Source organism: Macrobrachium nipponense, chromosome 2 (genome assembly GCF_015104395.2).
Source record: "Macrobrachium nipponense isolate FS-2020 chromosome 2, ASM1510439v2, whole genome shotgun sequence".
Lineage (NCBI taxonomy): Eukaryota > Metazoa > Arthropoda > Malacostraca > Decapoda > Palaemonidae > Macrobrachium > Macrobrachium nipponense.
The window spans coordinates 134,476,513-134,489,777 of record NC_087201.1 but is presented as its reverse complement, the minus strand read 5'-3'; the positions used below and the strand labels follow the sequence as shown (position 1 = coordinate 134,489,777).

At 46.6% G+C, this 13,265-nt stretch overlaps 1 protein-coding gene and 1 pseudogene across 1 annotated transcript in view; both read right to left on the bottom strand.

Moving 5' to 3' along the window:
• Window positions 1-13,265, bottom strand: part of LOC135221010 (Golgi-specific brefeldin A-resistance guanine nucleotide exchange factor 1-like) — a 142,035-nt gene that overhangs the window by 97,647 nt on the left and 31,123 nt on the right. The window lies entirely within an intron of this gene.
• LOC135221319 (Golgi-specific brefeldin A-resistance guanine nucleotide exchange factor 1-like) overlaps window positions 8,532-13,265 on the bottom strand; it is a 35,892-nt pseudogene continuing 31,158 nt past the window's right edge.

The following is a 13,265-nucleotide window of genomic DNA, read 5'->3' as shown; positions in this document are numbered from 1 at the left end:
CGACCACCTTCGTTCTCTATTAAAGAGAGTGAAGGAGAAGTCTTCCTCGAAGGAAAGCTTCAATGGTGAACAGAATACTAAGACGATAGTTCCAGCCAACTGGATATTCCCTTCCCGTCCGTTCTTCTCTATTCCAGGTTGGTCGCCTACTGTGAGATAGTCTTCTTTCAGCAGCAGTCTTCTTCCTAATGCTAGAAATTCCAGGAATTCGAGCATAGGCGAGGTTCCCGATTATCGTGTAACATATCGGGGATTCTCGTCTCGCTCACTTTGGACCGTGGTCTCGCCTAAGTGTTTGGAGATCGTAAGAAACTCTAAACACTCTGAATGCGCTAGAAATTCCGTAGAATTCTAAGCAGTCTGCGAAACCCCCACCGAATTCGTCAAACGATATCGGCTGGTGGTCCTCTCGATTCCCGTAGAAATCGAGAATGGGGCAGGATCCCTCCTCAACGACCGGGGCTTACGTCAGGTAGGACCCGAAGGTCCCCCCTGGTAGCGCAGTCCCCAACGTGGGATCCTACAGAGAAATCTCTGTAGGATCCTTCCCCTTTCCCTCGTAGCCGTAAGGAGAGAGGGAATGGGGGAGGAATTGGATACTCGCTCGCCTTCCCAGTGGAACTAGCAGTTGGAGAAGAGTAGGAGCAGCCATCGCCTTGCGGCGATGGCCTCTCAGAGTCTGGGAAAAACGTATCGTCAGGAGAAAACGTTTTTCCCGAGGAGGGTTACGAACTCTCACTGTAGGTAAGGGTCTGCCGCCACTGTGAACGTCGTCTGGGTGGGGCTGATCGACACCTGACAGGAGAGAGCCGATACCGTCCTCCGACTCATTCCAGTCCTCGTCGAGGTCGAAACCTCTCAGGAGGACCGAAGGAGTATTTAAATACGGTGTCCGAAGACACGTAGAAACGCCGCTGTCGCAGTAGAGGAGGTGGAAGTAGCTTGATCGACCGGCCAGAACTGAGAGAGCCTTCTTGTCCGGAGACGAGAGACTCTGGTTCAAGACAGAATCGGTAAGCTCCGATCGCGGCATACCCACCGTCGGTTTTGGGTTCCCTCTCGGGCCCCAAAACGACTCGAGCAGAGACATGGGCTCTGCTGGTGGGAGCGGCGATCCTTCCCCCCGGTCGTTGTGCTGACGAATCAGTGCAATAACCTGGGTAAAGTTACTCTGAATCTCGGAAGTTACAGCGTCTTGAGGAGTAGGACCGTCCAGTCCCTCCAACAAGAGCAGCTCCCAGTACCCCCCTCCTTCAGAAGAAGGACCAGCAACAGATCCCTGACGGTTGCCTCCAATCACTTGCGCGTACGTCCTGGTTGGTCCTAAGACCAACCTGGCACGTGCGGCGTCGTGACGGGATCGTGAGCGGCGCATCTCTCACGATCACTCCTATATACCTAGCTCTTCCTGGCGTATGCCGAGGAAGTTGAAGGTATCGAGAGACAGAACTGACGCTACCCCCTCTCCCCCCTGACGGTCGCCTCCAATCACTTGCGCGTACGTCCTGGTTGGGTCCTAAGACCATACGTGGCACGTGCGGCGTCGTGACGGGATCGTGAGCGGCGCACCTCTCACGATCACTCCTAGCTACCTCGCTCTTCCCGGTGTAGCCCGAGGAAGTTGAAGGTAGTGGAGAGACAGACCTGACGCTGCCCCCCCGCTCGCTGGCAGGACAGCGTACATGGGGGGCTGCAGAGCCGATCACCAACCCGCGGTGGGGATCGATCTGCAGGCCTGGCTGTGCCGCTCACCTGTGGCGAGCGGCTCGACTGAGCACGTCGACCCCGGTCCCGTGCGTCAGACGAGCTGCTGCTGGTCACCGTATCCGCCCCGGTCCCTGTGGGAGCGGCGGTCAGGTGACCTGCAGAGCTCGCTTTCGCCGTGAGACCGGTGAGCGTCCTCGCGGCACGTCAAACCGCTGGTACCAGCCGAGGCTGGTTACCGTCGGTTCGAGGGGACCTGGGGGACCTCTTCCCAGCCTCAACCCGTGGCCGGTCAGAGGACCGTCACGTCCACCCGAGGTACCGGCTGGTCGCTGCGAGAGCGGCCGCTGGCCTGGCGGAGAGTCACCTGAGCGGGCTCTCGACAGTCTTCTGCTCCGTGCCTCGGTCATGACGCTGAGCGAACTCAGGCGTCTTAACTTTGGCTGCACGGTCACCCGAAGGAGATCGTACACTCGGAACTTCTCGCGGACGAGAAACCGAGCCGGTACTGGCTTAGCAGCAGAGCTGCCAAGACCAGGCGAGGGGGGTGTACCAGCGGTAGCAAGCACACCCTTGGTCCCCGTCTTCTTCTTCTTCTCAGAAGGGGAGACGGGGCCCCGTTCCCGAAGGAACAGGAGGACCAGCAGAAGAACCCCCCCGTCACACCGGAATGTGACGAGCCCTTCGAAGTTCCCGAAGGAGTCTTCTTAGGGGGAATAACAAAACCCGGTTACCAGCTGGTCGCTGCGAGAGCGGCCGCTGGCCTGGCGAGAGTCACTGAGCGGTTCTCGCCAGCCTTCTGCTCCGTGCCGTGGTCTTGGCGCCCCACCGAGCGAACTCTGGCGCCGAAACTTTGGCTGCACGGTCTCCCGAGGGAGAGCGTACACTCGGGATCTCCCGCGAACGAGAGGACCGAGCCGGAACCTGGCGTAGCGGCATCGCCGCTAGCACCAGGCGAGGAAGTACCAGAGCTAACCGATACTCCTCTGGTCCCCGTCTATCTCTTCCTTACGGAAGGGGAGACGGCCCCGCTCCCGAAGGAGCAGGAGGACCAGCAGAAGGACCCCCCCGTCCCACCGAGGTGGGACGGGCCCTTAGAAGTTCCCGAAGGAGACTTCTTAGGGGGGGGAGGCAGCCTTCTTCTTCTTCGGCTTATGGGCCTTAGAAGTCGAAGGGGAAGAGGCAGCAACAGACGAAGATGACACCTTTCCTTCTTCTTCGTCAGCTCACGCAGGACAGTCGTCAGGTCCTCCATCCAGGCCGGAGTCGGGCCTATTGCCGAAGGCAACACGGCCCGACTGCACCTGTCCGGAAGGACCTGGGACTGGGGAAGACACACCATGGGCAGGACCAGCATGGACAGGCGCAGGAACCAGGAGCGACAGGAACAGCAACCAGCTCAGGAGCGGCAGGAACAAGCGGCAGCGGTAAACACAAGAAGACAGCCAAGCCAGTAGCGGGAACCACATCAGCGACAGGTACGGCAGGCCCAGCCATCGCCTCGTAGAATCATCGGCAGCCAGCGTGGTACTGGCGGCCGGTCCAGGGGCGAGCTGCTGGAACAGCGGAAGTCTGGGCAGGCAACACGAAGAAAACACAGGCGGCGGCGGCATACCCCTCCTCGGTACGGCGGCGACGCCGGCCCTAGAAGCGGCAGACGGCGTCACCGACACAGCATGGGAGTGTAGACCAGCGGGGGGAAGCAGCATAAGCGGCCGTGAAGGTTGTAGTGGAGACCACTCCAAGGTCACCGCCCCAGACCTCGCTAGACTCTGCAGCAGATCGTGGATGCTAGGCACGCCCTGCAGCCGCAGTGGTCCATACCTGTCCAAGGTCGTCTCCCACTGGCTGTAGCACCTGCGTAGCACAGACAGATTAGTAAGAGGGGTTCCCTCACGCACGTGGGGGGGGAGACATGCCCCCACCCCGACGGAAGGAAGACCCCAAAAACAAAATACGAGGAAGCTGAGCGGGGGGCAGGAAAGAAGACGAAGAATCGGATACCAAGGGAGTCGCGGGAGAGCTTTCCGACGACTTCCTGGCAGACCTTCGCTTCCCCTACCCCCGCACAGCAGTGAAAAGTAATAATGAAAATGAAACAGAATACTGCACTTGCGATTCACTTCATAGAACTTAAAGAGGGAAAAATCAATTCCGGTAAGAGCGGAAACTTGATCCATAATAATATGATGCTATCATAAATATATATGAAAATGAACAATACTGCACTTGCTATTTTCACATTTCACAGCAATAAATCGGTAAGGATTAATTCCCGGGTAAGAGCGGAAATTGATCCAAAATTAAATTTGATGCAATTAATAAATGAAAATGAAAAGAAAACTGCATTGCGAATCCACTTTCATTGCATTCTATTCATACAAAATAAGAGGCTCTTGCCGAGCGCAATCAAGCTCTCGGCAACGAACGCACAGGGCAAAAATATAATGAAAAAGAGTACTTACATCTTCAATTACACACTTTCGCCCAAAATACATGACTCGGCGCGAGTGCGCCCCGCCCTCGGCACCGAGACATAATTCAAGGGTTCAATTCATGAAAAGAGCGGAAATCGCCGTCTCTACGGCGATAGCTCCATGTTGATTTATAATTAAGTAATGAAAATGAAAACGGTGTACTTACAGTTTCATTTTCAAGTCAAACCAAACCATTAGTAGAAAACACAATATAAACAAAGCATACGACGATGAAGCGGGCAGAGAGCGATGACGAACACGTCCTTCACACCCGCGGCCGAAAGCAAAAGTGATTCTTCACTCTCGGGCGCGCGGCGCGCGCACGATCGGACAAGCAGTTAACTACCGTTCTCCCTTGTTCGAAGCTTACGACCGTCCCAGCTGCCGCTAGTTACCTTCCTATTGTTAAAGGACCGAGGGTTGTATTACGTATCGGAACAAATACAGCTATATATATATCTGACAGGTAAGTTTCATGAACAAATATTATGTTAAAATTACAGTGGACCCCCCGTATTCGCGTTCTCCAGATTCGCGGACTCACACATTCGCGGATTTCTATGGGGGAACGTTTTCCCCGCATTATTTTTCGCGGAAATTCGCGCATTCGCGTATTTTCTTTGAGAAATATCACAAATTCCTGGTTTTTTTTTTATGAATTTCATCATAAAATGCACTTTTTGTGATAAAACTATTAAAAAAAACCAAGTATGAAAATTTTTAGTGGTTTTCTTCTGACAGACGGCCCGGAATTCCACGGCCGCGGTCTCTTGACTTTGCTGGCCGCTGTTGGCTCGGATCCCGGATAGTCAGCAGGGGAACGAGAACGTCTCACTCTTTCTCTGCTCACGGATCTAGAGCGAGAATCTAGTCTAGATCTCCAAGATGAAGGCTCCCTTAAGACAGAGATAAGTTCGTCTCTATTAGTATTGGCATCGTTTTCGAGCGTCGGCGAGCCCGGCCTCGACCTTCTACCCAGACGGACACTGCCTTCCACGAACGTATCCGCCGAGGTTGCCAACTCTCTATTTTTCGTACTTTTAATAGGAGCCTTATCGTCCTTCGTACGTATTTTGAACGGCCTTACGGGCGAAACTGGGACCTGCATTCCATCCTCTGCTGCACCTTTCGCCGCCAAAGTCGATTTTTACCAGAGGTATCGCAGTTTTTGCGATCCGAACTGGCAACTCCGCCTCGCCGCTAGCCCGCCGCCGTCACCTCTCTCGCTTGTTCGGATTCTTGCGAACGGCTTCGTATGCCAACCTTGTGCTTAATAGCCACCGACTCCCGACCTCCTGCTGACTTGGAAATGACAGTCTTGGTCGAAGATGAGGAAGAATTGATTCTTCTCCTCTTAGCCCAAGGATCCGCCAGGAACTCCCGAATCCTCCTCCAACGCTTGACTGGCGCTCGCCGTGACGTTATAGGACTTAGCGATGATGCCGAAACTAGAGGAAGAAGACGAAGAAGGCGAATCACACTTTTTCTTTTTGTCTCTCTTATTCATTCTCTTCTCTATATCCTGTAATTTCTGCATTACAGTTTGCATTGACGGGTCAGAAGGCGTATTAGCATCTGGGTGCAGCGAAAAAGGCCGAAGCGAGGCCTGAATCGGTCTGTGACGTCATCACGCCTGCCATATCGGAGTGTGACTTATGTTGTGACTCATCCCTCTCGTAGGGAGAGACTGAGAGGTTTCTGCTGGCAAACCGCACGTTTGCTGCCAAACTACCTCCCACGTTCTGCATCGCTGTAAACACTGAGTGGGATGGTGAAACCGCGGCATTTAATTCCCATAAATTGCAAGCCCGGGGGATGAGGAACATCAGCGCTGCCGGACCCTGCTGGAACCGTGACGTCATATAATGCGCAAGCAGACCATCCAAGGTGGGTACGCCTGGTAGGCCTAGCGCTGACCACGTACCATCTAACCTATGCGCTTGAGTAGCAGGAGCCTGGAACAAAGATGGCGGATCTCCCCCTCTACTTGCTGGGAACAAAGGAGAGTGCATATTATTCATAAGATTACCCAAGGCCCCTCCTGACGTTTCCGATACAGAACCGCTAGGAGAAACCGAAGGGGTATGAGACAAATCAAAAGCAGGTGGAGAAACATATGGAGCAGCCTGGTTTATTGCCGATACAAAAGAAGCTGGTAAGGTTTGGTCATCCAAAGATGGCGTCACCCCTTCCTTTTGTATTGGCTTTTCCCATAGAACTTCTTCCACTGTTCCACCGACCAACCGCGACAAACAGAACACGGATTAGTAACCGTACATACGTTTTCCCTGCACCTACTACACGTTGGATGAGGATCCGTCGACACCAAAGTTAGGAACCTAGAACATGGAAAGCCACTGACTCCTGGGCATTTCCTTGTCTCCTCTTCGAAACGGTAGACGATCCGATGTTGAGGCAAAATTCTCCATCATATCAACGTATACACTCTTATCTCCACACTGATCACACTTGGAGAAAGAAAAGGAATGAAAAATAAAAAATGAAATGGATAAAGAACTGGGCAAACTGAAAAACCGCTTTAAATCAGATAGACAGTAACACGTCTTATCTTAAAGGCGGTAGGAAAATAACTGTGGGTCACAGGTAGCCGTGGGCATTCTGGGTATACATGCCCCGTGACCTGGTATAGATGCCATTAGTCCCTGGATCTCACAAGTGTAATTTTAATTCTACCGGTTTCCAGCTTGGCGCTAGTAAATCCTAATGTTAAGACCGAAGGTTTGTTTCGTGTATGAACAAAGGCTGTTTTTAGCATTTTCATAGGGGTTCCAAACATTCGCGAGTTCTAACTATTCACGGGGGGGGTTCTGGTACGCATCCCCCGCGAATACTGGGGAACCACTGTACTTCTGTTGCTGTAGCTCCTTTTTGTATGATGAATGCCACTCTTCAACATCACTTAGGAAATTATGGAGGTTTCACATGAAGATGAAATAATGAAGAAAGGGAGTTGGAGATGGCTTGCGCATATCCACACAACCCGTAAAAGAGGAACATGTGATAATGTCAGCTGTGCTTCTGCCAGCACTGTAATGTTTGTAGACCCAGACATACTTTAAATGAAGCTATGAGAAGGGATGCTGGAAATGAATGAAGATTCGTGGAAGTAAAGCACAGGAAAGACATAAGTGTTTCACAGAGATCCTGATGACGATGATGTCTGTGCCATGATATTGTCTCAAAAATGCTTCAGTCCCTCTTGCCAGAAAGAAATAAACGGTAGTCTGCCAGTAGTACTGCAGATGCATAGAGAGATTACAGGATTCAAGTGCTATACATCTCAATACTCCTGTTGTCTGAGATATCAGCTAAAGGAAATTAGTAAGGGGAAGTGGCAGCACTCATGCTGCGATAGTAAATTAAAAAAAAGAAAAAAAAATTTATTTCATCACTAACCAATTATGTACTACTAAAACAATCAATTTAGAGGGGAAGGATCAAGATGCAAGAAACCCCAGAACTGGCCAACTGAGACCAGTATGATCTGTATGAAAGCTCCCTGTGATTGAGCTTCAACATCGGAACCTGTCTTTGCTGAAGACATACATGGGAGCTATTGTCATGAGATTTAAAAGCACCTCTTTTTCAAGTTTAAATTTCAGATATTCTGAACTAATCTATCCCTCTTCCACTTCAGAGCAGTCAGGGAGAGGTGTGAGTTGGGAGCCCCATACTGCCATAGGGAATTCTCAGGGAAGAAGGTAAAGGGTAGCACTTCACTGTAACAAGAGGCAAAATCACCAGAAAGTATGTCAGAACAAATGCTACTACAGATAATGCATTTTTATTAACTTTCCAAAAATTTTTCTGTAATTATGCTTTTCCTTATGTAAGACTTATTATAGTTTATAGCTACTTATTATTATGACCTTGGCTAGGCTAACAAACATGATAAGTCATAATTTAGCTACATGGTCAGTTACCCAGAACCATCTAAGTTCCTAAGATTCTTGATAAAAGGCTATCTGTTTCATTATCTATTATTTTGTTCATTGAATCATAGCTTAGTAAAACAATATTTTGTTCACTGAATCATAGCTTAGTAAAACCCTAACCTTTTGCACTGGATTTTATTTACAAACCCACACATTTTTGTTTTTGTACTTAGTTTATCATGTAATCCCCTGAAAGCAAGCTAAAACAGTTTCACAAAATCACAAACCACACATATTATATAAAATAAGCACTAGGCCATAAAGAAAATAAGCTGTGGACCTCAGGAATCAGGTGATGGATGTATAATAATAATAATACTGTTATTCTGTCCTTTAAGCAAAAAATTGTAGTGTTTGGGATGTGATGACCACACGTGGGCTGTATATGAACACATCACGTAATTTTATGGACAAAACAAACAACAAATGCTAACCAATCAGCCTCCCGTGTTATGTAGAGGATCAGGACTTGCAGCTCTGAGAGCGTGGTTTGTTTAGACATCCTCGGATGGTCTGTGGCTGTGGGTGGGCCAGGGGGAGGCTCAGCACACTCGCTAGTAGCTCCTTCAGTGTAATGACCAGAATCAACTCCTGATGAACTTCCAAAGTCACTGTCTGCACAGAAACCTATGGATAAAAGAAGAAAAAAAACTTCTCAAAATAAAATTCCTGACATCCTACCCAGTGCATTTCTGCAGTTGTGGTTAACAATGTACATTTGTGAACTCAAAAATGAACACATTTAAAACAGAATTATCTGACTGATATTTATTGTAACTATATATGAAAACTTAGACACAAAGTGCAATACATATAAATCCAGTCTCTATGAATATTCTTACCAGAATCACTTTGAATATCTGCATGATCAGAATTGACCATTGGTGGTGGCTTAGCACCAGCTCCTGCACATTCAAGTAGATTGAATAAAATAGTCCAGTCATTGGGATCTTGAATATGGTCAGTGTTAACACTCAAAACCTGAAATGTCAATGCATAAACTATCAATCAATGGAAATGTTCATATAAAAAATTGCAAAAAATACTTTGCTAAATAAGTCAAGAAACTTTTACTGTCTACTGCTGATTTTGATTTATTTGCTGCCTTAGCATTCTTGGGTAACTCAAACTTAGGTTGCAGTTACTTTCAATTAAAATTTATACTGCAGTTAAAACATCTTTGAGGAAAATAAAAGTATAATAATGCTTCCAAATCATTCAAATTCTCATTACAAAATTAAGGTGGAAAAAATCACCAACATATCTGCATTTAAGTTGAATAGGCTTTTAGACAACACTAGTTCTGAAAGATTTAACTTTTAGTTTCATCAACAGCAAGGCATATGAACTTATCATTTGCAAATACCAAAAGCCAACTGTATTTCAGCACTGTATAATTCACCACTGATTTGTTTGGTAAAAGTAATATTTTCTGTATAAACTTAAGTCCATGAGATACTATTTTCATGTATGAATTAAAAATTTTATACAAAATGTGAAAATGTATATAACTAATACCTCTCGCAATCCGCAGACAATTTGCAGTGATACTCTGAGAAGGATGGAGGACCGCAGTAGCAACAACATCCGGAGAGACTGCAGTATAGGGTTAGCCATGTTTGGTCTGCGCAGCAAAACTTTGGCTAACCTCAGCATTGCCACAACACAGCGTTCTAGGAGAAAATGACGATCTGCTGCAGCTGCTCCCATGAGCAGAGAATGAATGTAAGTTTTAACGCTTGGCCAAACACAACAGCCCTATCTTTGTTTGCAACCAAAACCTGAACAACAAGCTCCAATATGAAAGCCTGACTATGTTCGTCAAGGCCTCCAACTCTGCCTTCTTGGTGTAAGCCTCCACCACCTGGACTAATAGCTGGATCTCCAAGAGTACTGGCATCTCCAGCTCCCATCATGGCTTTTAAAAGTTCATTTAATAATCACACCTCAAGAAAGCTGACTCAGTTACTTTACCAGTCTTTCTGGATGGCAATCAGCAATGCAGCTTTTAGCTCTCTGGGAAAGTTCCACGTCTTCTGGATTTGTTCCACGAGCTGCTCCTGCATCACCAAGGGAAATATAAGAATAGAGGGATGATAGTAATCCCGATTCAACTCGAGGCACAGCTACTGGAGTTTCCCTAACAAGGGTCACCCGGCCACTAGTCTCAACAAAAGTCTTCACTCTCTGTCAAAGAGGGTGGTAGAAGTCTACAACGGAATAATTGAAGAAGGAGATCTAAATATTTTTCCACCCATCTCTCAGTATGTCTCCATGGGATGTTACCAATCTGAACACTGTCTTTTGCAGCAAGTTGTGCTTTTTTGTTGCTCCAAAGGCTACAGTTACATGCTCTGCAGCTTCGTAGATGATGTTAGAGTAGTAAACTTGCACAAAGATACAACAAGGTTATCAAACATTTCACTCATACCATATCTTGCAGCAATAACAGCACACTTCTTGAAACCTGACATTGTTCTCTGAATAATAGCATCATCTGTAGACTTATCAAATACATAGGCTAATGATGCAATAGTTGGGCCCCAGCAAATAGCATACAAGTCTCTGTCAAAGGATGGTATTATTATTAGCTAATATATATTGACCCCCCCCCCCCTCTTTGGTGGCTCCTCTTTTTAGTAACATTTTCCACATGTAGTTCTCCTTAACTAGACCAGTTTGTTCAGCAGGCATGACAAGTTCATCTAGACGAATGGCATTGTATATTTCCTCAGCATATCCTGGTCAAGTCACCTCCATCATTGACACCTCGAAGGTTGTTCTAAACTGATCTAATGTCATGGGAATGTTCTGCTTCTTTGCATTCTGATTATGCTGATCTACATTCAGCATGATACAGCATATGCCAATGTAAAAGCTGCATCCTCTTTCCCAAAGGTTCATTGTTACTCGTGTGCCAGTGAGATGAAAAATGTTCCACATTCAATTATACCGATAAGAGGAGCTTCACCAGGGAGACGGAAACTCTCTAAAAAACATTCCAGGGCTTCATCAATCCGCAGTCCACGAAACTCAAAAGATTTTACAAATGCTGAGAGTATATCTACATTTTTCTTTTTGCTAACATATTCTCCAATCATCTCTTACAGAGTTGTGGGTTCTCTCTAAGAAATATAGCAATATCATCCTTGGTGCTCCCTATAATGCCATTGTCTTGCAAGAATTTTATACCTTTTTCTGGTTTAGCATTAAATTGGTCAGTGCCAGCTGCCAATAACTTTTCTTCTTTCTTTCAAGAGCCACAAGATGTTCTCGTGATACAATTTCATTGTCAAAAAGCACAGTCCGTGCTTTAAGGTGTGGAGTCACAGGAGCAAAACCTCCTCGAAGGCCAAGACCCAAGAGATATCCAGATGATACCTGTGCCACTACCAAGGGTGCTTCATTTGTCTCTTTAGCAACTGATACCTTGTTTTCTTTAATACCATGACTTTCAATAGTTTCTATAACAGTGAAAAGGGCTTCAAGAGAAAGTAAATTTGTAGAATACAATCCCTGAACTGGAAAAGCATTCTTTGAGAGCACTTTAGTAAGATCTTCAAATAATAAATGATGCATATAAATCACAATCGTAATTAAGAAAAAGTTCTGTAATGAATCCTGGTATACGCCATAACTGTACTACTGTTTCAAGAGCTAATCCTTATGTGAGTAAGTGACGTTAGGTGCTTCTGATGTGATGATTTCAGTAACTAAATTATTGAGAAACATCTCAATCTGGAAACTTGAAATGTGAACGCAAAGACTCGCATAGAAGGGTACACAGACGTAAGGATGCCATGAAGGTACCCAAGCGAAATTTCAGGTTTCAGAAGCATAAATAGATTACGACACAACTGATCTTTCAATAATGTCAAACAATATCAAGGAGTTATTGTTGATGTGTTCAGCACCCACCTCTAATCCCACTGTCAGAAGATTCAAGGCAGTTAAAAATCATTGCAGGGTATGTTTTGCTCATTAGTTGGTGAAGTAAGGGAGATGAGGAAACGAAAAACTTCTCTTACACAAGGCATGCCATAAGGCACCAAAGCATTGCCCTCAGTAATGACTCCCTCTTGAGTAAATTTCACTCCTTGTGCATTATGAAGTCTTCTTTTTCTTGCTGTGAATCTGTTTGAGGTGAAGGGTCTGTGGTTTTTATTTCTACATCTGCATGATTAACAACTTCAGTGGAGGAGAGGGATTCATTTGTCTCTGAAATAAGTTCAACCTGCTCAGAATCAGATGCTTTAGACACACAGGTACCATCAGGCTCACTTGCTGGACTCTCCAGATTTTCTAAAGAACCACAACCATCTGGAGCTAAATGTGCATGGGATATGTCTACACTGTTTTCAACTGGAGAGACAGGTTCTAAAATTCCTGAATCAACAGATGCTGTGTCTCCTAAGGGGATTTTCTCCTGCCAGAGCACTACTTAGAGATTCTGGTTCTGATTCCGAGGGTGAAATAACTTCCTCTTTTGTAGATGTTGTTATTACCCGAGTGTTTTGTGAACCATCTAGTGATTCTTCTGGCACTTCTGAAACATCTGAAGTTACAGGGGGTTGTGGTGTATTGGATGGAGGTGGAGTTGATGATGGAGTTGGACGAGGCGATTTTCCTTTTCTTCTCCCTTTCCCTTCACCACCTGCACGCATTTTAAGCCTCCTCGAGTGTCCCTGCCCACGAGGATCGTCTTTAAACTGTGGGAGACGTGCAAAGAGGAGTTGCACCATATGCCTGAGAGCATCTTCAGTACAGTTTCTCAAAGTTCACTCAGCCTTGTCTCAAACAAATCCTAAATGAGGAATTCAAAATTTCACAAACAGATTCATTTGTAAGGAGATGCCCAACAGGTCCTAGGATAAGAGTTCGCAATACAGTAAGAATTTCCCACAAGACAACTTCATCAGCCCCTTGATCTGTCCCTACAAAGCGGGCATGTGTGACTGCTGCAGCAACAGCTTCCACAGCATTAGCTGCACTTGCACATTCTCCAGTTATTAGTCCATAATTAAGCATCCTGAAACAATAACAGCAAAATATTAATGTACACTCCAATGCCTTTAACAATACATTTAGATTACTAACATGTACTCATTGATATACACCTTTGCTATAT